Here is a 23,168-nt window from a genome sequence, read left to right on the forward strand (position 1 = left end):
AGCAGGATCCACATTCAGCATGGAGTCTGACACGGGGCTCGATCCCATGACCCTGAGGCCATGACCTGAGCCGAAATCAAGAGTCAGACGCTTAACCGACTGAGCCACCCATGTGCCCCAATTTGTAATTTTGAGTAAAGACGCGTGGATGACACAGCCACAATCAAACCACACACAGCCCAACTCAAGAATGGACAAAGGACTTAAATAGATATTTCTCCAAAGACACCTGAGTGACCAATAATCACAAGAAAAGATGCTCCGTATCACTAATTACTACAGAAATGCAAATCAAGGGAGAAATTGGAACCCTTGTGCACTGCTGGTTGGAGTGTGAAATGATGTGGTCCCCGTGGCTAACAGTCCAGGGGTTCTTTAAAAAGTAAACAGAGGGGCGCCTGGGTGGCACAGTCGGTTAAGCGTCCGACTTCAGCTCAGGTCACGATCTCTCGGTCCGTGAGTTCGAGCCCCGCGTCGGGCTCTGGGCTGATGGCTCAGAGCCTGGAGCCTGCTTCCGATTCTGTGTCTCCCTCTCTCTCTGCCCCTCCCCCATTCATGCTCTGTCTCTCTCTGCCTCAAAAGTAAATAAATGTGAAAAAAAAATTAAAAAAAAAAAAAAAAGTAAACAGAGAACTGCCACATGACCCAGCAATTCTGCTCCTGGAGTATATACCCAAAAGGACTGAAAGCATGAACTTGAACAGATATTTCTACACCCATGTTCACAGCCAACAGTTCAAAAGTCCATAGACAGATGACTGGATAAAGAAATACGGTACCTCCACAGGACGGAATATTATTCAGCCATAAAAAGGAATGAAGCTCTGACACCTGCTACATTATGAATGACCGACCTTTAGAGACATCGTGCTGAGTGAAAAAAAGCCAGTCATGAAAAGACACGGACTGTATGCTTCCACTCGTACGAGGTCCTTAGGAAGGTCAGATTCATAGTGACAGAAAACAGAACGGTGGTTACCAGGGGTTGTGGGGAGGGGGGATTGGGGCGTCAGTGTTCAGTGGGGACAGAGGTTCCGTTTGAGAAGATGAAAAGTTCTGGAGATGGATGGTGATGGTGGCTGCATAACACTGTGGATGTACTTAATGCCCCTGAATTATACACTTAAATGTGAATTTTATGTTATGCATATTTGACAAGGAAGGAAGGAAGGAAGGAAGGAAGGAAGGAGGGAAGGAAGGAGGGAAGGAAGGAAGGAGGAAGGGACGGAGGGAGGGAGGGAAGGAGGGAAGGAGAGAGGGACAGAGAGAGGGAGGGAAGGAGGGAAGGAAGGAACATGGGAAGGAGGGAGGGAGGGAGGGAGGGAAGGAAAGAGGGAAGGAAAGAGGGAAGGAGAGAGGGAAGGAAGGAAGGAGGGAGAGAAGGAAGGAAGGAGGGAGGGAAGGAAGGAAGGAGGAAGGGAGGGAGGAAAGGAGGGAGGGAGGGAGGGAGGAAGGAGAGAGGGAAGGAAGGAAGGAGGGAGGGAGGGAAGGAAGGAGGCAAGGAAGGAAGGAGGGAGGAAGGGAGGGAGGAAGGGAAGGAAGGAAGGAGGGAGGAAGGGAGGAAGGGAAGGAAGGAAGGAAGGAGGGAGGGAGAGAGAGAGGGAAGGAAGGAAGGAGGGAAGGAAGAAAGGAGGGAGGGAGGGAGGAAGGGAGGGAGGGAGGAAAGGAAGGAAGGAAGGAAGGAAGGAAGGAAGGAGGGAGGGAGAGAAGGAAGGAAGGAAGTAGGGAAGGAAGGAAGGAGGGAGGGAAGGAAGGAGGGAGGGAGGGAAGGAAGGAAGGAGGGAAGGAGGGAGGGAGAGAGAGAGGGAAGGAAGGAAGGAGGGAAGGAAGGAAGGAGGGAGGGAGGGAGGGAGGAAGGGAAGGAAGGAAGGAGGGAGGAAGGGAGGAAGGGAAGGAAGGAAGGAAGGAGGGAGGGAGAGAGAGAGGGAAGGAAGGAAGGAGGGAAGGAAGGAAGGAGGGAGGGAAGGAAGGAGGGAGGGAGGGAAGGAAGGAAGGAGGGAAGGAAGAAAGGAGGGAGGGAGGGAAGGAAGGAAGGAAGGAAGCATGGATGCCTCTCTGAGGAAGACAGCCATAATTTCTAGTTCCGGTTGTGTGAGGTCGGGTGACACTTTGCTTCTCTGAATTTCAAGTCCCTCGTCTGTCACACCCAAAAGGGGGAAAAAACTACCCACATTACGAAACAGATTCAAAGACTGAAGGAGATGGGCCAGGTGTTAACCCTCCCTGACCTCTCCCCTGTCACCCTCCTTCCCTACCGGCCCCTGGGCAGTGGTTTCAGCTGGCCGGCTTTGCCTCTGGCGCCCAAATCCCGCTCGCCTTTCCCGGGCCCGCTCCTGAAGGACGGCTGCCCGCTTCCTGGGTTGCGGGGGGGGGGGGGGGACCCTGGAGCCCTACTGGTGGCCCCCCTCCCCCCCAGAGTGCTGGAGACAAGGAAACGAAGGCCGAAGTGGGAAAGGTAGAATTTCACCCTCTGTGGGAAGCTTGCGGTGGGTCTATTTTCAGGATGGGAGAAGGAAGAAGGTATTTTTAGGGCCGGGTATTCTTCCCACTACTTCTCAAATCCTCCTTCACCGAGAGGGAGAAGAGCCACCTCTGCGGGGAAGGGAGAAGAGGGGGTTCCCAGGGGCCTCGTTTGAGGGGTGAGGCAGCCGGCACCCTCGGCAGAGCAGGAAGTCATCCCGTGCTTGGTCCTGGGGCCGGGACCCCCGGGGGCGGCTGACCCTGGCCAGTGCCCGGCCAGCCTCCCTTCCAGGACAGCCTCCTTTTTGGGAACGGGGCCTAGAGCTCCCTCCCCCCTGCGCGGCCACATCCCCACTCTGCCTTCAGGATCACCTGAAAGGGAAGTTTATAAGAGGAAAAGGAACGAAAAAGATCCCATTTAACAGCCCATACTGGGCGGGGGAACTTCCTGACAGGAAAGGCTGTGGAAACCGGGCCCGGTCTGGCCATGGAAAACTGGTTTGGCTCAGAACTGGCCAGAGCGGACAGGAGACCTCGGGCAGCTGAACGCCACAATTAAACTGGACTCGTCCGAGGTCACTTTCTTTCTTGTGCCTCTTCAGCAAGCAGACGCTATAATAATCTGCACACCACAGGGGGGAAAGGTACCATTTCTTTTTTTTTTTTTTTTAATCCAAGAAAAACCCCACCCTAATTTAGGCCGCAGAGACAGAAAGGGCTACTGGTTCGGCCGGCAAATCGGCAGCAGATGTAGGCAGCTGAGCGGAGCCAGGCCGAGCAGCACGGCTGACACCAGCCTGAGTCACCCGGGTGTGGAAGGCGGGCGGCAGTGGGCAGGGGGCGGTTATCTTTATTCTTGGGCTGGGGTGTGGGGTGGAGGAAACAATAGAACAGAAGAATCCTCGGGGCTGGGACTGGCGCCGTGTGGCAGGCAGGTATAGACAGGTTCCCAGCAGGCTGCTTCTTCTGAGCCAAAGAATTCAAACAGGCCCTCCATCCCAATGGGGAGAAGGCCTCTCCTCCCCGCCCCACGCGACGAGACCTTGCAATGTCCCATTGGCAGGGCTGAGTCTGGCTGCGGCCGGCCGGCCGCTCTCCGCCCCTGCTTCCCCACCCGCTTTCTCTAAGAGCCAGGCCATCCTGCGGCTGGCGTGGGCGGCCCAGGCCCTGCCCGGGCTCCTGCTCTGCTCAGGACCCCGTTCCTGGATCAGGCTCTACCCCCTCTCCTCAGTGTTCCCTTTTCTCTCTGCTCTGCAATGCATTTCTTGTGGTCCCGAGACACAAGCTCCCAGGGTGAAGGCCCTGTGTCTGCCTCTCAGGCTACTGGCTCAGTCCACAGTGCGGGACCCGGTAACACTGTCCCCTGGAACGAGAGCTGTCAGGAGCAGGGACATCCCCTGTCTTGGTGGCCCTCCGGCAGCGGGCCTGGCACAAAGCAGGGTTCAGCAAGTGTCCGCCATCTGAATGGATGAGTACCACTGGGCATCAAGGCTTCTAGAACATTCCAGCACCCCTCTGAGGCCGGCTTAGTGGCTCCTTGTATGAAGAGGAGGGTGTTCATGATATCCTTGAGTCAATTAAACATAGAACTCAGCCTGGGACAGAGTGTTTTGGTTTTCCCGGCCCTCACAAACCTTCCAGTGATAGAAAGGAGAGAGGAATCAAGGCCTGCCCTCAAAAGTGCACAGAAAACAGAATGGAAGCATTTTTCGCGGGAAGGTCTCAGAGCTCTGCAGCCTGGGGAACGGGGAGGGAAATGACGCGATCAGGAACACTTGGCTCATCAGAGGAATGGAAACCTAGGTCTCTGGCCATCCAAAGCCTTTCCCATTCACTCGTGTTCTGGGGACAGGTCACGTGGTTATTAACATTCTGGCACCTTTTTTTTTTTTTTTTCAACGTTTATTTATTTTTGGGACAGAGAGAGACAGAGCACGAACGGGGGAGGGGCAGAGAGAGAGGGAGACACAGGATCGGAAACAGGCTCCAGGCTCTGAGCCATCAGCCCTGAGCCTGATGCGGGGCTCGAACTCACGGACCGCGAGATCGTGACCTGGCTGAAGTCGGACGCTTAACCGACTGCGCCCCCCAGGCGCCCCTGGCACCTTTTGTTTTTAATTCTCAAGCTGTCCTTGACCCTTGGACTCCTCTAGTTAATTAAACTCACATTCGCCAGGATCAAAATCGGTCATCTTTTAAAAAAAAATTTTTTTTAACGTTTATTTATTCTTGGGAGAGACAGAGCGCGAGCAGGGAAGGGGAAGAGAGAGAGAGGGAGACCCAGAATCCGAAGCAGGCTCCAGGCTTTGAGCTGTCAGCACAGAGCCCGATGTAGGGCTCGATCTCACTAACTGTGAGATCATGACCTGAGCCAAAGGCGGACACTTAACTGCATGGGCCACCCAGGTGCCACAAAATAGGTCATCTTTTAACGTGCACAGGGAAGACAGAGGTGGCAAAAGGTATGAGGGAAAGGAGAAACGAGGGGCTTTACCATCTTCCTGGTATACAGGCCTCGGTGTATTTTCTCAAGCATTGCTTTCCCTACCCCACAACGCGACAGGGATCATCGGTAACAAATAAATGAGTTTTCATCAGTATTCATGCTTCCTCCGATTGCACTGCTAAGCAGACTACTCGGCAGACTTGGTTTCCACCTGTCACCGTCTCCCAGCCCAAATGCCCACCTTGTTCTACAGGAGACAAGGGGCCCAAGAGGGGCCGTCGGGTTTTAGCTGCACCTGCTTGGTGGTGGCCGGGGAAGGGGCGGCGACACGGAAGGGCTTCTAGCTCAGGGCCTTGAGCCGGAAGCGAGCCAGAAGCAAGACTGACGTGTCAACAGCCAGTCCAGAGAGGAGGCACCTGTCCAAACCTCCAGGGACCTGTTTGGGGCCTGAGGCTCCAGGAAGCCCAGGAGTGGCCCTTCTTGCTCCACCATGGACTTGGCTGAGATCAATGATGGTCACGCTGTTCTGGGTTGTTTATTCCACCTCCATCTCCTCACTTCCAGGATGGGATCTGTGGGCGTAACCTGCAGCTTTTGGGAGAGCAAGAACCCCGGGCCTGCTTCGGGTTCTTCTCGGGGAGGGGCACATAAATCCCTCCCATCTTTTCCCAGAGATGGTTTTCTCTTTCCTGCATCTGGATGGGAGAGTGTTCAGGTTAAACAGAAGTGCTAGGGAGGACCCACCTCTCTGTTGGCTAATCCCCCAGCACCGGCAGAAATCAGAAACGCGGGTCGAAGACGCTCCAGCCTCCCCAGAGACCCCGGCCGTTCCCTGCAGACCGAACACATTGTCTCTGGGCACCTAAGGCAGGGCCTGGCACCCAGGCTCCATACGGAGGGAACGTTTGCTCCCTCGCCCCTCCTTCCCCGATCTTCCTCCCCAGGGCACATTTGGGCACCTTCAACAAGAGCCCCTCTGTGTGACAGACCCGGGCTAGGTGCGGTGGGATGAAAAGCAAGGAGGTGGGTGGGGGACAGGACCCCACTTAAGGAGTCGCTTCTATGTCACAAGTACTTTGCGAAGTGCTAGACCCCCCATACTCTGACTTGATTTCCTTTTCACAACAGTTCTGTGACCAACTGACAATCACGTAGTGCAACGGGCCCTTCATTAATAACCATGAAGGTCGCGATGTAGTAAGGGCCTGGGGAAGGAAAACAGAAAGTGCCCTGGGGGTGGCCCAGAGGAGGTCAGGTGGGGCTGGGGCTTCCCTTGGGGGAAGGCTCCCCAGCAGTCTTTCCACATCCAGGATACTAACTCCAAAGACTCCCTGCTTTCCAAGCACTTTGCTCTGAGAGTTAGGTCAAGGTCGATGCCCAGAAAGTACTGATCTCCCAAGCAGAGCAGACACAAGAACCCCAGGGGCAGGAGGCACAGGAAGGGGGCCCAGGCTTGGCAGGAGCTTAGTTCAAGTTACTGATAGACCTGCACCCCCACTGACCCGAGGCCTTAGGATAGCGACTACTACAGGATTTCCACACTCTACCCTCTGGACTTGCAGGCCGGAGCCAGGGGTCCCACGATGCACTGCTTTACTGAGAACCCACAGGAGCCCAGGCACACATGGTCCCTGCACGCCCCACACCCCCAGAGGCCTGACCATGCTCACCTTTTCCAGTAATCTAATGAAACCAAGGAGGAAGCTTCAACTACGTGCTAACCTGGCTTTAATACCTCTCCTTAGCATCCTACGTGTGTGTGCTGACAGCCTCTAACCAAGAGAACGCCCAAGCTCGCTTCTAACAAAGGCAATGCAGGTACAGTGGAAAGAAATTACTGATCCATTTCGTGGGGGGAAAATGAGCGAACTAAAAAGAAAACATTTTCTCCTCTATGGTCTCCTTATTGTAAGGGCAATACAGGCTCATTCCTAAAAAAACCCCAGACAATACAGAAAAGGAAAAGGAAGAAAACAAAAACCACCATCTATCCTGGCTTTTCAGGGACAGCCCCATGCACACTTTGCAATATCTATATTTTTGTGCATATAGGTATTTTAAAAATGGGATTATATATTATAAACTGCCTCGTAATATGCCTTTTTTCCCCGCTTAACAATATTCATAAATTTCTATGCTGTCCTGACTGCCTTTGCTAGAGGGGAATTTAGCTGGTCTCTTGGTTAGGGGCCATTATAGATACCTTGGGTGTTAGGGGCACCCGGTGGCTCAGTTGGTTAAGCATCTGACTTCGGCTCAGATTATGATCTCACGGTTTGTGAATTCAAGCCCTGCGTCAGGCTCTGTGCTGATGGCTCAGAGCCTGGAGCCTGCTTCAGATTCTGTGTCTCCCTCTCTCTCTCTGCACCCCCACCAAAATAAAAAAATTAAGATTAAAGGGGCGCCTGGGCGGCTCAGTCGGTTAAGCGTCCGACTTCGGCTCAGGTCACGATCTCATGGTCTGTGAGTTCGAGCCCCGCGTCGGGCTCTGGGCTGATGGCTCACAGCCTGGAGCCTGCTTCGGATTCTGTGTCTCCCTCTCTCTCTGCCCCTCCCCCGTTCATGCTCTGTCTCTCTCTGTCTCAAAAATAAATAAAATAAACGTTAAAAAAATTTAAAAAAAAATTAAGATTAAAAATTACACATTAAAAAAAATTAAGATACCTCGGGTGTAAAGGTTAGTACTTATTTGCTAGTTGATGCCTCCTCCTCGATTTAACTTGACTAGTTGAAAGAGAATTAGAAAGAAAAAGAGAGTCTATGAATGCACACTGGTAGCCATCTTGAATAATTTTGTTCTAGATCAAATATTGGAAGAATTCTCCAACCTCTGGGTTTCCAGCACCCATCTCCTCTAAATAAGGAGGGTCTTCTGGATATCTGATGTTCAGAGGGCAACTGTGAGTGGAAGGGAGTCCTTGTCTTCCTGGGATTCCCTGAGATTTGTGCCCTGGTCACCAAGGACCCAATTGCTGAAGTCTCTGTTCCCAAAGGAATAAAAGGAGAAACTGGTAATTAGTCAACTGAGCAAAGCAGATGGTCTGATTTCATGCCCACCTGAAAGTAACTGTTTTGGACCTGAACTCTTAAGTGTGGCTGAATTAACCAGATAACAATCAGGCCTGCCCTCCCCCCACACCCCCCCCGCCCCCCATAGAACCATGGAGGCTAAGTCTCCCACGGCTGAGCATAGTGTGAACAAATCAAAAGTCAAAGGTCAAAAAAGTTCCAAAGGTATTTTGGAATGTCCCAGAGGCCTGTTGGTCTTGTGTCTATGAACATTCCAATACGGGAAATCTGCTCCCAATTCCCTTGTGCGAATGGGGGTGACAATTAGGAGAACAAAGTGGGCGACACTTGAAAACACAGCACCGGTGATTCTGATATGGCACCCTCCTCATACACCCCAAACCTGCTGCCTCTTTTTGTGTAATTAATGCACAAAACCAGGGAATGAGGAAGGGGGTGTGGAGCATATCACGCCCCACCCAGGTAGACCGAGCCTAGTACAGGGCCTGGCATGGAGTCGCTGCTTAAGATAGCTTGTTGGATGGATGGGTGGATGGATGGATGGACGGATAGGTGGATGGAAGGAGGAAGGGAGGAAGGGAAGGAGGAATACGCAGAGAATTTACAGTCAGGGCATGCATAAAGGACACCAGGGAGTTTAGCTGCTTTAGCATCAGATGCATGTGTGAAAGTGGCAGGAGGTGAACTTCTGAAGGTGTGACAGCTAACTGTAGCAGAAACAACACTTAATGAGCACTTGGTAAGTGCCCAGGCACCACGCCAGGTGCTTTCCATGCCCAGGACTCAAGTCCTGTCTGCCGCACTGCTGCCTCCCTGGTTGCCAGCATAAGATGGTGGGGGGGTGGGGGGCACTTCTCACAAGGCTCTTTCCATCCCTTAACCTTCCCCAGCTCACATGGCTGGATTCCAGCCTGAGCATAAGCTGTGTCTACCCAGAATTAGAATGTGTCAGGGTGCATTCAGGAGAGTCTGGGAACAGGTGGCCAAGCATCTGTTGTTTGAAGGAGCAAGCTGCCCACCAAACATGAGTCTTCTAAGGCAGATGGAGTTGAAGCCCTGAAAGGGTCTCAAATGGTTCCCTCAGGGTTGGAGGTGACAGGAGATTTGGGTACAGCTGGCTTTTGTCTCTAAGATAGCCCTCTGGCTCTTCTCCCATGGTTCCAATATCCCTTCGTTCACCTGTTCATTCACTCATTTGAGACGCAAGTATTGAGTACCTATCATGTACCAGGTTCCGCACCAGGGAAGGAGTCCTAAAGGGGGAGGCACAGGAAAATCTAAAGGGGGCGGTGTCTCTAACATCTCTGAGATGGGAACACAAGTCCCCTTGGGGCCTATGGTACAGGTGTCAACACACAGATGGGGAGGGGGGTTGTCCCACCTCTGTGGAGCACACAGTGTGGCAGGGCACCCTTGACCCACACTCCACAGGGAGTGGCAGGCCCCAGCACGGGGAAGCAAGTTCACAGGTGCACAAGGGAACAGTCATGGGACACCCCGGGGCACACCAAGGGTGGTGGTGAGTGCAGTCCCAGACCACGTGGAAGCTTAGCTGCTGGAAACCCAGTGTTCTTACACTGGAGTGGCAGAAACAACCTGAAAAATAGTGTTTGTTGCTTCCATTGTGGCCCTAATTTATACCCAGCAAGTATGGCGTGGGAGACACAGGCTATACTTACATTATGGTTGTTAGGAATTATAGAAGGTTGGGGCGCCTGGGTGGCTCAGTCGGTTAAGTGCCCAACTTCGGCTCAGTTCTAGAGTTTGAGCCCTGCATCAGGCTCTCTGATGTCAGCATGGAGCCTGCTCTGTGCCCCCCTCTCTCTGCCCCTCCCCTACTTGTGCTCTCCCTCTTTCTCAAAAGTAAGATAAACACATAAAACATTTTTTAAAGGGGATTACAGAGGAGTTTTCAAATTGAGGTGAAATTCACATAACAAAATCATTTTAAGCCGAACAATTCCCGATATTGTGCCATCGCCACCTGTACCCAGTTCCTCAAACATCCGAAAAGAAAGCCCCATACCCATTTACCACCTGCTCTCCGCTCCCTCTTCCTCAGCTCCTGGAAACCACCCATCAGCTTTCCGAATATTTCGTATAATTGAGACACAATATGTGACCTGTTGCGTCCGGTTTCTCTCACCTAGTGTAATGTTCCCATCGTTCATCCACTTGGGGGCATGTTTCAACACTTCACTCCCTTCTTATGGCTGAACACTATTCCATCGATATACCACAACGTGTCGATTCGTTTATCTGTCGATGGATAGTTGGGGAGATTCTCCCTTTGGGCCACTGTGAGGAGTGCAATGAACACTTCTGTACAAGCATTTGCCTGAATCCCTGCTTTCATTTTTTTTGGAGTGGGATTTACTGAAGGAAAATCCTAGCTCTTTGAGCTAGAGTGAACTCTAAGGTCAGTTCTTCCAATTTTATGCACAGGGAAACTGAGGCCGTTATTTGCCCTGCCGTGGGCCACCTCCGCGTCAGGATAGGAGGTGTGGCCAGAAGCCAAGGTATCGGAGGCTCTCCCCTTGTCTGTTGCTCACAGTATGGATTCCAAGGTGCCACCTGCACATGATGTTTATGGGGTGGGTGAATGAAAGAAAACATTTACCCCTGGTTTCTAAAAGTATTACCCACTAGGAAAAGGGAAGTGCCCCTTATCCCCTTTCAAAGGTTTAAAGGATCTTGAGGTCAGAATAAAATGAGCCCAGCAACCACCTCCCTTGGAAGAGACAAACGCAATCAGAGTGGGATCAGCGGGTGCTTGTCACTCCATTCCCTAACCCGTCCCCTCCTGGCTACCTTGGCTTCTCCTGTTACCTCCCGCAGTAGGGGGTGAAGTTGGCTGCGCCTCAGTGAGTCACCGTGGCTCAAGGAGAAGGGGGCCAGCTCACCCCTCAGCCAGAGCCTTGTAGGAGCCCTACTCATGGAAGAGTGCCCTCACTGGGCAGAGCCAGTGGGCTCAAGCCCACTCGATAGGCCAGCTGCTGTTCCATTGGGCTCTATTGGGCTCTCATGGTACCAAACGATTCCATTTTGCAGAGCATGATGTGGTCCCCAGGACTTCCTGCCTGGGAGGCAATAGGAGGTCTGGGCAAAGGGTCTGCGGTAGTAGAACCTCAGAGGAGACCAGGCAAAGGCAACACCACTGGCAAGAGAGCCTAGTCTGTTGGCCAGTGGGCATGTGGCCAAGGGTTACAGGGCACGGTCAAGCTCCTTCCTTGTCCTTTCACCTCCTCCGTCAGCGGGACTGTTGAAACTTAGGTCAGCTGCACAACAAAGCTACCCTAAGGACAGCGCTGCTAAGGAGCAGGGAGGGGCTCAGAGCTCACCACCCCCCCCCCCCCCATTCCCCGTGCGGTCCCTGACTGGCCCTGGCCTGGTCATTTGACGTCTGGGGGCCCCTGATCCTGCATCCGTAAGGGAAGGAACTGTCTCTGTACCATTCCTTTAAGCTCTGAAGGGCCCTTGGCAGTGACCTCCACACCCCGGCAGGTGTGTACCTCACACTGGATGTGGGACAGCAGGCTGTGGCTGACGCGGCACCGCGTAAAGCGTGGCGAGCTGTCCCGACTCACAGGCTGCCGTGGGCTGGGCCGGTCCCCGTCATGATGCACACAGCTAGCCTCCAAGCCCACAAGGCCGGAGCAGCCACAGAGCCCACGCTTTTCTCAGATTGGCTGTCACCCTGTCCACCGTTCCTCTCCTGCCTCTGTCACTTCAGAGAGTCCGGATGAGCCCGCGGGCTCACTCCCGCCTCCTTTCCCACTCGGATTCGTGTCTCCTTTCGTCCACTCGTGCTCTGTGTAACCTCTCACCAGTATTACTGCAGCCTTCTTGGGAGCCAGACACCGGCAGACCTACAGCCCTCCCTGGGGAGCCCACGGCGGGGACAGCCAGGCAGCCCCGCACTCGGATAAACACTCTGGAGGGTTACATCTGAGGACAAGGATGCTCATCCAGAATAATGGGGCAGCAGAAAGGAATGGCTAAGCCTGTTGGGCGGGGCTGAAGAGAGGATCAGAGGCACCTTAGAGGACGTGGCCTCTTGGGGAGCAGAGAGGACAAACGCCTAGAGGCCCTGGATAGGCTGGCCGTGTGGGAACACCTGAAGTGCAGGTAAGAAGCCACATGCTCCCTGCACCTTCCGACTCCCACCCCAGTCCCAGCCAGTCACCAGCCCCCGGCCTACAGTGGCTCTCTCCTTCCTGTCTCTACAGATCCACAATTAGCATTTCACCACTCCTGATGCTGATGGTTTGCCCTTCTACGACAGATCCCCCGAGGCCCTGGACCTCCTCTCGTATTCCGGTGCCTTCCAGAATCAGGGCTGGGCATGGGACAGCTGGCAAAGGGTGCTCCAGGCTGCGGTGCTTCCACCAAGCAGGCGGTCCTTCTGTCCTCGAGCACGTGGAGCAGCAGCAGGGGACAGCGGGATTCCAGCTTGCCCTGGGGACTGACCCCCTACAGAGATACCACAGAGCTTCTCCCCTTACTTGGGGTAAGGTCCTTGAGGCGCATGCACAACAACAGCTAAAATTACGGATCTTCTTCATGCAAATATTCAAGAAGCGGAGTAGAAACCTACCTGCAATGAACACGAGAGCTCAGGGGCCAGCGCTCAGTCCCAGGGCAACTCAACAGCCTCACTTCCGGTGAGACTTGGCAAGGCTCCCGGCCCCGAGAGACGGGCCCTGCAAGCTCACAGCACAGGGGCGCAGAGTCTGTACTTGCGACTCTGGTTTTCTGATGCTCAACACCTCTGGAACGCCCCACGTCATGGCGGGCAAACACATCTGATGTAGCTGTGAAAGGGAGGCGGTTCTGTGGCTGATCTGAAGGCTGTGATTCTGCTCATTCTAAGGACTTCTTTCCAACACCCCCATCAGGGTCCTCCTCCCAGGTTCTTCACTCAGTCCCTGCTCCCCAGTCTCGGCATACTGCCCGCAGTTCAACAGGTGTCCGACGTCGGGTCCAGTTCAGCGAAACGTTCTGAACTCCTACTCTGTTCCAAAGACTCGATACCTGAGCCATCCCGCATGGGAGCAGCGAGCCACCCAGGGCTACTGGCACATAAAATTCGGCTAGTCCAATGAGGATGGGCCGTGGGTACAAAATATATGCCAGATTGTGAAGCTCTGGCACCAAAAGAGTGGACTACAGCATTCATAACTTTATATGGATTATATATCGAAATAATAATGATATCATTGAGGAGACTGGGTTCACTAATATACAACACTAAGATTAACCTCACCTATTTCTTTTTCTTTTTTCAGTATGACCACCAGGAAAACTTTAAGGTGCAAGATGTTTCTGTAAGACAGCGCTGGTCTATATACCCAGGGAGGCCAGGAGAAGAAAGTTGGTCCTCACCCTCAGGCTTCACCAGGGTTTGGGGCCCTGGAGTATTCCAAATGAGTTGACATGAAAACAGCGTCCAGGGCGTCTGGGTGGCTCAGTCAGTTAAGTCATGACTCTGTCTGACTCTTGATTTTGGCTCAGGTCAAGATCGCACAGTTCATGAGATTGAGCCCCACGTCGGGCTCTGTGCTGACAGCCCAGATCCTGCTTGGGATTCTCTCTCTCTCTCTCTCTCTCTCTCTTTCTCTCTCTCTCTTTCTGCCTCTCCCCGACTTGTGTGTGCGTGTGCGCTCTCTCTCTCAAAATACATAAATAAAATTTAAAAAGAAAATGAAATGAAACAGCCCCACAAGGCATTTGTTTTCCACATAATTATGCACCATCCCCTTGCACCACCTGCTTGGAGAAGATTCCAACACACCAAATTTCACACAGGGCGAAAGAGGAAGTACAGACAAATCGCGTGCTCTGAGTCCCTTCCACAGGCCGGACATGGTTTTTATGTAATCCCACTACCCTCCCCACAACCCTGCTAGGTGGGTGTGGGCTCAAATTATGGACAAGAAAACAAAGCACAGAGGCTTAAGTGACCCAGCCTGGTGCACTCCCCACAGAACGCTCCCCACAGAAAGGATCTGACGCATGAAATTGTTGGAGGGTGGGGCCTGGCCGAGAAATCAGGCCACGTGTCCTGGATTCAAATTTCATGAACTAGGTGATCTTGGACAAGTGCTTTCCCCTCTTAAACCTCAGTTTTCCTTAAAGAGAAAATGTAGCTATTGGTGGACAAGGCTAGTGTTTCTCTCACTTGGGAAAACCATAAGTCACCATAGCATTTTTTTTCTTCGTGACCAGGAAATAAACCTGTGTGTGTGTAAAGCTGAACGAAAAGCTTGGTTGAATATTTACGTTAAGTGCATATGAGGAAGGTTGATATTTTCTATTCTGTTCTGTTTTTCTATCTCTCTGTATCTTTTTCAGCTGGTGGATTGCCATCCGCTAGATGAATCAAATGACCCACATGAGGTTGCCACCTACAGTTTGAAAAACATGGTTCTAAATGATTGATTTCCAAGCACCTCTCCAGAACTAATAACCTGAGGGTTTGTAACTGACGCCAGACTGAAAATCTGCAAGAACCTCGGTCTCTCTTTCCTTCTCAATATCCCTCCTTCCCTTCCAACTCCCTTTCCCCTCCTCTCGTGCTCCCGCCATCCCCACCTCCTCAACAGGCTAAGCAGAGAATTTACCACGTTTCTCTCCACCCAAGGGCACCCTCGCACCAGGGAGGGACAAGAGGAGGCCGCTCTACAAAACGGTGCCTCTGACCCCCAGATCTTCCTTTCTGGAGGCCATTTGCCAGGACACGGAAATCTCTCTATTACAACGGAATGCTTCTCCGTAATGGACTTTGTTGGAACAGGGCTTTGCCGCCCAATCCAGCAGCAAAACATGTTTCGGAGCCCAGAAAAAAGATGACATTGAGAAGTTCTCCTGATTGTAAACGGTGCCTGTGGAAGGCAGTCCAGTTACTCCTTCCGATCATGAGGCTATAAAGTGCCTTGTTTTAGCAACCCCTTCCAGGAACTTCTTCTTCCTCCTACCTTGTCGCTTCAGTGGCCCAGGACGAGCAGCTGGATGTGCCCTGATCCCACACAGCGGATGCCGAATTGTGTTGGCAGAAGCAGACCTTTAAACACAGCCGAGATATCTGTCTGGGGGTTGTTGCGGGGACAGCCTTAACCTCCTTGCTGCCAAGTGCCTGTGGAAAGCCTCTACACCCAAGCATTCTAGAAGCTTCTGAGGGTGTGAGGCCTCCTCTGCATCCATTACCCCTGGGGGGATGTCCCACTATGAAGTGTGGTGTTGGGAGGCAAGCGGCAGCTAAGGAGGGTGGTGGTGGGGGGGGGACAGGGAAGGACGGAGCCCAGCAGAGGCTCAGCTCTCAGAAGGCAGGGAAGGGAACTGGCGGCCAGGAGCGGAGCTCACTGGGGGGCAAACACACGTCGTTCTCTCCCGACTGCTGGCTGTTTTGGGGACCCTCCCTCTACCTGTTGCCTTGACTGGGTAAATGCCTGTGTTTCATTTCTTTTATTTCAATTGTTATCTTAGGACCTATTCCATCCCGGCCCTGGGTTAACTCTTGGAAGTGGCATCAGGTGACTCTTCCGGTCCTGGCCAGTGTTCCCTCACCGCTCCTGTGTCCTTCGGGGTTGACTCCGGTGGGGGCCACAAATCTGAACTTCACTGCGGCCTTCAACATACACCTGGAGACCCCAGTGGGCTGTGAGCCAGGGACGAGTGAACTGCTCAGGCCCCAGCATCAGGTCTTGGCTTGCACTTATACAGATTTAGACCCAGCATGGCCAAAATGGGCTTCTTGGGACCCTCTGGGCCAGGGCCGAGCACTCTCCCATGCTTCTTGGATTCCTCAGAGGTCCTAGTTTGCAGCATCTAGCAGGACACAGGCAGAAAGGACGGCTGCTTGCATGGGGTGTGGTTTCAGGAGCCGGGAAGAGCCTCTCTCACCCTAATCCTTTTCCTACTGTACCCCCAAGCCACCTTGGTTGTCTGATGCCCATAATTCCACAATCAAACCTTCATTCCTTTGGGGCAAGCCAAACTTGGACTTTAGCCCATATTAAAATGCCCATCCCTGGGAGTGGCATCATTAAAATCTTATCAGTCACTTATCTCTTAGAATGAATAAGTTCATTCAAATAAACTCAGCTGAACTCAAGGGCGTCGTTTGTGTCTGGGCCTCTGATGGGCCTCCCGGGGGGATGGGAAGGTGCGGAAAACATAGCCCTTGCTTCCAAGGCCCATAGGCTCCTTCCTGAGAGCAGGCTTTGAGGAAGGGATAGGAATGTGCCAGACAAAGGAGGAGGAGGGAGAGGGAAAGAAGAGACCCATTTCTGCACCCAAGCATGTTGTGATGCACGCCCAAGGGACTTGTCACTTCCCCCCCTCCCCCACAGAATTTTTCTCACCAGAGAAGTCTGGCACAGGCACATAGCAGACGGGAATTCATGCTCCCTAAACAAAGGTGAGCCGACCACAGTTGGCATTTCTGCTCTGCTATGTATTAGCCGTGACTCGGAGTAAGTGACCTAACAAGCTCTCTATGCCCGAGCGTTCTCATCTGTCAAATGCGGAGAATAACAATACCCACCTTCTAGGGTTGTTATGAGGATTGAAAAAGTTGGTAAGCCTGATGGACTTATCATTCCCTAGTAACTTCCAGAATCACTGCAAAGAGATGTAATTGTCTCCTGCTTCAACAGTGGGCCCGTGTGTGCTGCTTGCTCCCAGATAAGATCACGGACAAGGTAATGAGATGTCATATATCGAGGCATTGGTATGCATGTCCCAGTTTATTATAACAAGGCAGGAGAGGCAGCAAAGGCTGGGAAAGACTCTAAAGTTTCCTTCTTTCTTTCTTTAATTAAGAGAGAGGGAGAGAGAGAGAGAGAGAGAGGGAGAGAGAATGTGAGCGGGGGAGAAGGGCAGAGGGAGAGAGACAGAATCTCAAGCAGGCTCCACACTCGGCACAGAGAGTTAGGATGTGACTGCAGGCCAGAGTCTAAACCCCATGCTCCCTTCACTGAATTATGCTACCTTGTTAAACATAGAATTTTATTTTTATCGGCACATACATATTTGATTTTAAAATGTATACACGTTCGTGAATAAAATTTGGAAAGTAAAAAAAAAAAAATCACGTTAATAAAAAGAAATGGACACCTCTGTTGCTACCTCCTAAAAGCAATTCCTGTTAAAAAGGAGTTGATAATGTGAGTACCTGGCCTGGCCGGGAGGATGTGCTCAGTCTACATTAGCCAGCATTAGTATCTACTGGTAAATCTCTTCAGGGGAAACCGAGTGTTGGCTATGCTGAGCTGGGCTTCGGGCTCAGTGTAAGGAATGCTGGTCATGGACAGATGCTAGGACCTCTTACGGAGGTCTGGGATCTTCAGAGACCCCTCCCTGCCTTGGCCAGTGTCCAGGGCAGGTTTGGTGACTCTGGCCCAGGTGGGAGGCCTCTGAGGGGCTCTGGCTCCTTCTCCAGGATCCCCGGCTATTGTGCTGACCATGTGTGGGCCGTCTCAGCCAGAGGTGATCAGAGGCCAGGCCACTGATGGGTTAGAGCTTGTCCCAGGCAACTTGTGGTTGTCCCAAGAGGGGCAGGCTGGGCAGTTAGGCTGCCTCTCTTTCTGTCCCTGCACTAGGGACTCTGAACATGCTGGCCAATTCACCTTCTCAGCAGACAACTTGGATCATGCCATCCTCTAGCTCCAACACCTTCAATAGGTTGTTGGTACTTTGGACCGACTATGGGTACTTGGTACTTAGTACTTCACCCATGGCATGAAGTGCCATTGGAAGTGCCAATCCCTTAATCTGGCATTCACTCTGCCCCCACCTGCTTCCTGGGTGTTTCTTTTTCTCACTGCTGTTCCCACCTAATAGCCCCAGTGAGCACTTGCTGAGCTCTGAGGCTGTGCTCTGAACTGCTGAACAACCTCGTGAGGTAGGTACTATTATTACCCTCATTGCATAGATAGGGCCCTGAGTCACAGAGAAGTTAAGAAACATACTCAAGGTCACCAAGCTAGCTGGCGGAGCTGGGATTGAATCCCAGGAAGCCAGGCTTCAGACCTGCTGCTCCTATTTGCGGTCCCACGGGGCCACACCCAGGGATCTGTCAGTCTGGATCACTTCCTGTTCCCCCAACACCCGTGCATGGTCCTGCTGAGCGCCCCACTGCTCAGGCAGAACACGTCCTGCCCTGCTTGCTGTCTTGGAGATGCATATGCCATTGTATCTGCCTTATTGGGTTCCAAGGGCTCGTCTGTGCATTCCTGGTCTTCCTACAGCAGCCCAAGCTGGCTTAGAACTATTCATGAATATATGATGAATGAATGAATGAATGAATATATGATAAATATATGATGTGAATGAATATATGATGTGCAACAGGTTTTAAACTTGGCAAGCACTCTAATACTTCCCATTTAATCAAGTTCTGTGTGGGAGTGGGTATTATTGTCCCCATTGTGTAAATAATAATAATAACAATAATAATAATAGGTTCCATTTATTAAATGCTTACTCTGTTAGGTACCGTGCTAAAGGGTTACCATATATTTTCTCAGTAACTGTTTCCAACTATTCTGAGCAGTAGCTTCAATTACCCCATTTCCCAGATGAGAACACTAAGGGTCAGAAATACCAAGGGACTTGCCCAGCAGGTGTTTGGAGGGCCACCCCTGCATCTTCCAGTGCTGGTTCCTCAACCCTGGCTATTTGCTATCCAGGATCCACTATCCTCCCAGGTCTGGAGGAGGCACTGAGAGGGTGTCTCAAAAGGAAGACATCTCAGTTCTATGAACAAAGGCAAGATATGAGGAAGTGCCAGTGTATTCGGGTGACAAGGGGGACGCCGGAGTTCCTATGAGAAGGTGAAGTCTCCAAGCCAAAGAGTTGAATACGGTGTAACCTTAAAATATGATTCTTGCCGGCTGAGTGTTGGGGGTCTTACAGATCCTTTTCAGGATGTGTTTGCTTTAAAAATAGGCTACGTCCTTATTCTTATTCCTAGTTGCTCTCCCGCTTCTCAGATTTGATTCGAAGTGGTCAGAGCTGAGAGCTGGGCTCACGCGTGCCACACCCCCACCCTGCCCTGCTCCTGGGAGCTGCCCAGTGGCTGCTGTCTGATGCCTGCGAATACCAGACTTGCGACCAGTGACGGATCTGATCCCAGGGAAGGTATTTTCCCCAATTTTTCTTATTTCTCGGTGAACTGCTGTTGCCTTTTCCCCTTATTCTACTTCATTCTTTCTTTTCTACTCTTTAAAGCTACCATTTACTTTCTGAAAAGACTAAAAGCAGATTTACCTACCCTCCCCCCCCCCACGTATGTACATACATACACGCATACATGCATACATGTGACGAAGGGCAGCCGTGCTGTCCTCCTCAGCCAGTTCGGGATGTTACTCTGAACATCCACACCTTCGGTTAAATGGCCATGCACGGCTACAGTGCTAAATGGACTTAGGAAGAGAGAAGCGTTACAGTGAAAGCATAAAGATTTGGTCTGGGCCTTCACCTTAGTCTCACAGTCTAACAGGAGAGGAACACTGACCCCCCCAAATGTCCCCTAGGCTCCCATTACCTTGGGCTCCACCAAATGAATGATACAGTCGTAAGTTAGCCCCACAGGAGCTTACAGGAGGGACCCACCGCCTTGAGGTCGGGCTGGCAGAGAGCCTAGACCTTGAAGGATGGGCAACATTTAGGGACAGAGAAGCTGTAGCCCTAGAAGGGGCTGGGCAGATGGTCTATCAAACACGAGACAAAAATCAGACCTGTATAAACAAAGGCACAACAACAACAAAATGAACGCAGGAGGTGTGTTCGGCCTATCAAGTGGTTCCATTTTGGTCATGTGATGGATTGATAGAAAGAAACTGTGGATGCCAGCCTGAGAGTAGGCTGGGGTGGGGGGGCGGGTGGTGGTTGTGAAATTATGGAGCTTCTGCAATGCCGGTCTAAGGAATTTGGCCTTGATTCCTTAAGGGATAAGGCAATGGGGAGCCACAGATGGTTTTTGGATGCAAGAGTGATGCGTTGAAAAGCAATTCGTTTGGTGGTAGCATGTGTGCAATGTCCCTGGACGTGGGCTACCCGTCACAGAGGGAGGAAAGGGGCTCTGAAAAGATGAAATAACCTAAACTCATTATTTCAATTAAGTAGGACAATCTTCCTCACTGCTTAAGAGTGATGCCTGGCCCAGACTTAAGGGTCAGGTTCAGAAGGCGGGGACCCTGCATTTGTCGTTCCTCTAACTCTGCTAGGTGGTTCTGATGTACATGAAAGTAGTACCCTCACTCTGCACTGTGCACGCCGACCACCCCAGAATCATTAAAATACAGATTCTGATTCAAGAGGCCTAGGGAGGCGCCTAAGAGTTTGCATTTCTTTTTTATTTTTTTTAAACGTAGTTCTTAATTTTTTATTAAAATTTTTTTAACGTTTATTTATTTTTGAGACACAGAGAGACAGAGCATGAACGGGGGAGGGTCAGAGAGAGAGAGGGAGACACAGAATCTGAAACAGGCTCCAGGCTCTGAGCTGTCAGCACAGAGCCCGATGCGGGGCTCCAACTCACGGTCCGCGCGATCATGACCTGAGCCGAGGTCGGATGCTTAACCGACTGAGCCACCCAGGCGCCCCTTAATTTTTTATTTTTAGAGAGATTCCTTTTTTTTTTTAACGTGTGTTTACTTGTCTTTGAGAGAGTGTGCAAGCGGGGGAGGGGCAGAGAGAGAGAGGGAGAGAGAGAACCCAAACCAGCCTCTGGAAGCCTGATGCGGGGCTTGAACTCATGAACTGTGAGACCATGACCTGAACCGGCGTCGGATGCTTAACCGACTGAGCCACCCAGATGCCCCAAGAGTTTGCATATCTAATGAGCTTCCATCGGGTGCTGATGCTCCCAGTTCAAGGGCCACACTTTGAGCAGCAAGGAGACAAAGTTTTGCCCTAACCCTAAATAGTTGTTTTCCACCCTTCAAAGCTTAAAATAAATAAATAAATAAATAAAACCCCAAAACCTTTTACCTGGGTACTTCAGCCTAATTAATCAGACGCTGAGGTTGCAGCCAGACCTGGGTATAGGTTAAAAGGTCCCCGCGTGCATCCAGAGCAGGCAGGGCTGCGATTCTCCATTCCTAACTCTGGAAGGTAAGCGTCGTCAAGGGTAGTCCCCCGATTCAGAGCTGGGTGCTGGCGGCAGGAGTATGGCCAGCAAGCAGAGCAGTGAGGTGGACAGCCCTGAGCCCTTCCCGCCCTTGGCTGACAGCCGGCACTCAGCAAGGTTCACATGGGGTGGGACGCAGGCATGGAAAGTGACGGGAAAACACCCACATCCAGAGACAGCATGTGCTTTTTCCTATAAGCCCCCGGATTTTGTCAGGTCATAAAAGGGGAAGGCGAGGCGGGGGCTCGCACGAGGCAGTCACATGGCCCGTCTCTGTGTGCCAACTTCGAAGCAGGGGTGCTCGGCCTGCGGAGAGGAAATGTGTGCTCCGGGGAGCTCCTCCAGCTGGCTGGCTGGCAGCCAGGGGCGGCTGGCTCTTGGGGTTTGGTTACCCGTTCCCGATCCTGGGGTGCGAATCTCTAGCAAGGGGAGTTCTTGCCCGAGGAGTTCAAAGCCGGTTGCCATGACACCTAGAGAGTTCTGGACACCATTCTGCCCTTTCGTGAGCCATCACAGTCTCTAGGCACAATGCTGAGCTGGCCTTACAGATGAGTCAGGCAGCAAGAAGGACCCTCTCTTTGTTCCCGCTCATTTAAAGGGCCTGGCTGAGCTGAGCATGCTCAGTGGGGGGCACTGAGAAAGAAAAAGGAGTAGAGGACGGTTGATGAGCAAAGGGGGGGGGCGTCGGGGGAGTGGAGATAGGTCAGCCCTAGGAATGCTCAGCATGGTCCTGGCCGGTCTTTTGAGCCTTCACGCCCCCAATCCCCTCCCAAAGCCTTCACTTCCAGAAAGGTTGGCCAACCGGGCACCTCGGCTGCAGGATGAGTATTTCCTGCTCCGCTATCTGAAGCGGACCCACCCCCCTTCCTGCCATGTCTTGTCGGGGGACTCCAGCCCATCACGCTCTTTCCTCTCTGAGCTCTTGCCACAGATGTGCCCTGGGTACCCTTATCTCTTCATGCAGCTTCTCCCTGCAGCTGTGCTAGCCCACAGAAATATAGTATAAGCCACACATGCAATTTCAAATAGTCTGGCAGCTGCATAAAAAGAAGTAAACAAATTGTAGCCATATATTTTAACCGACTATGTCCAAGATATGATTGGTTCAAGATGTATCGATCATGATGTAAGTCCCTTTTTTTTTTCTTTTTTTGAGGCGGGGGGGGGGTGGGGAGGGAGGAAGGGGGCTGCCATCGAAATCTAGTATTTTTTTTTTTAAGTAGGCTGCACGCCCAGCCCGGAGCCCCGCATGGGCTGAACTCACGGCCCCAAGACCAAGACCTGAGTTGAAATCAAGAGTCGGATGCTTAACTGACCAAGCCACCCAGAAGCCCTGAAATCCAGTATTTTATATATTCGTGGGGAATATATACATTTGGGGTGGCCACATTTCAAGTGCTCAGTAGCTACACGCAGCTCATGGCTATTGTGCCGGACATCTCTAGCCTGTATGCACTCTGAAGGCAGGAATCATTTTATGAGAGCTCACAGACACATTGGAAGTGAACGCTGAAGGAAATCTTAGGACTACCTGGTCCAACTCCTGCACTCTGCACGTATGGGAACAGCCTCAGCCCACGAAGGAAGTGGCTGGCTCTGCCTCCCAGGGTGGCGAAAGGCTGCGGCCAGGCCAGAGCTCCAATCTTGCAAACAGAACCCTAACGATCGTTTGGGTGCTGTGCGGTCTCAGGCTGTGTGGCCTCCCCGGTGCCGGGAGACTCCACCCCCTCACCCACTGTGGGTTCCCGAGAAAGGTGTCCATTGATCGGTGCCCACTGATACCTTAGGGGCCACTCAGGGGGCCTCCGTTTAGCCACGTGGCAGAGTCCAGCGCTCTGAGGGTTCCCACTCAAGCCAGTGCCTCCCTTCACCCCCAACTCCAACCCTGGGTTCAGCCGTGAAGAGATAAGTACTCAGGAGGAAGAGACTCTGGCAAGCAAGCAGAGTGTGGATGCCAATCACACAATTCTTGGCAACAGAAGGCATCCTGGGAATCATTAAGGCGCTGCTATTGTAATAATTAGGGGACCATCCATCGAATCAGCCTGAGTGCCTGTTTCTCCAGAGCGGGTCCACACTTCCAGACACTGAGCC

General features: G+C 52.1%; 1 protein-coding gene across 3 annotated transcripts in view; it reads right to left on the reverse strand.

Moving 5' to 3' along the window:
* ZBTB7C (zinc finger and BTB domain containing 7C) overlaps positions 1-23,168 on the reverse strand; it is a 351,806-nt gene that overhangs the window by 42,635 nt on the left and 286,003 nt on the right. Inside the window, exon 1 of one of the 3 annotated variants that reach the window (XM_043558762.1) lies at positions 12,534-13,398. The exons of the other annotated variants lie outside the window; for them this stretch is intronic. The gene's annotated coding sequence lies outside the window, so the exon portion shown is untranslated. Of the gene's footprint in view, positions 1-12,533; positions 13,399-23,168 lie in introns of those variants that run through there. 3 annotated transcript variants of the gene reach the window in all.

The sequence above is a fragment of the Prionailurus bengalensis genome, chromosome D3, assembly GCF_016509475.1.
Source record: "Prionailurus bengalensis isolate Pbe53 chromosome D3, Fcat_Pben_1.1_paternal_pri, whole genome shotgun sequence".
Classification (NCBI taxonomy): domain Eukaryota; kingdom Metazoa; phylum Chordata; class Mammalia; order Carnivora; family Felidae; genus Prionailurus; species Prionailurus bengalensis.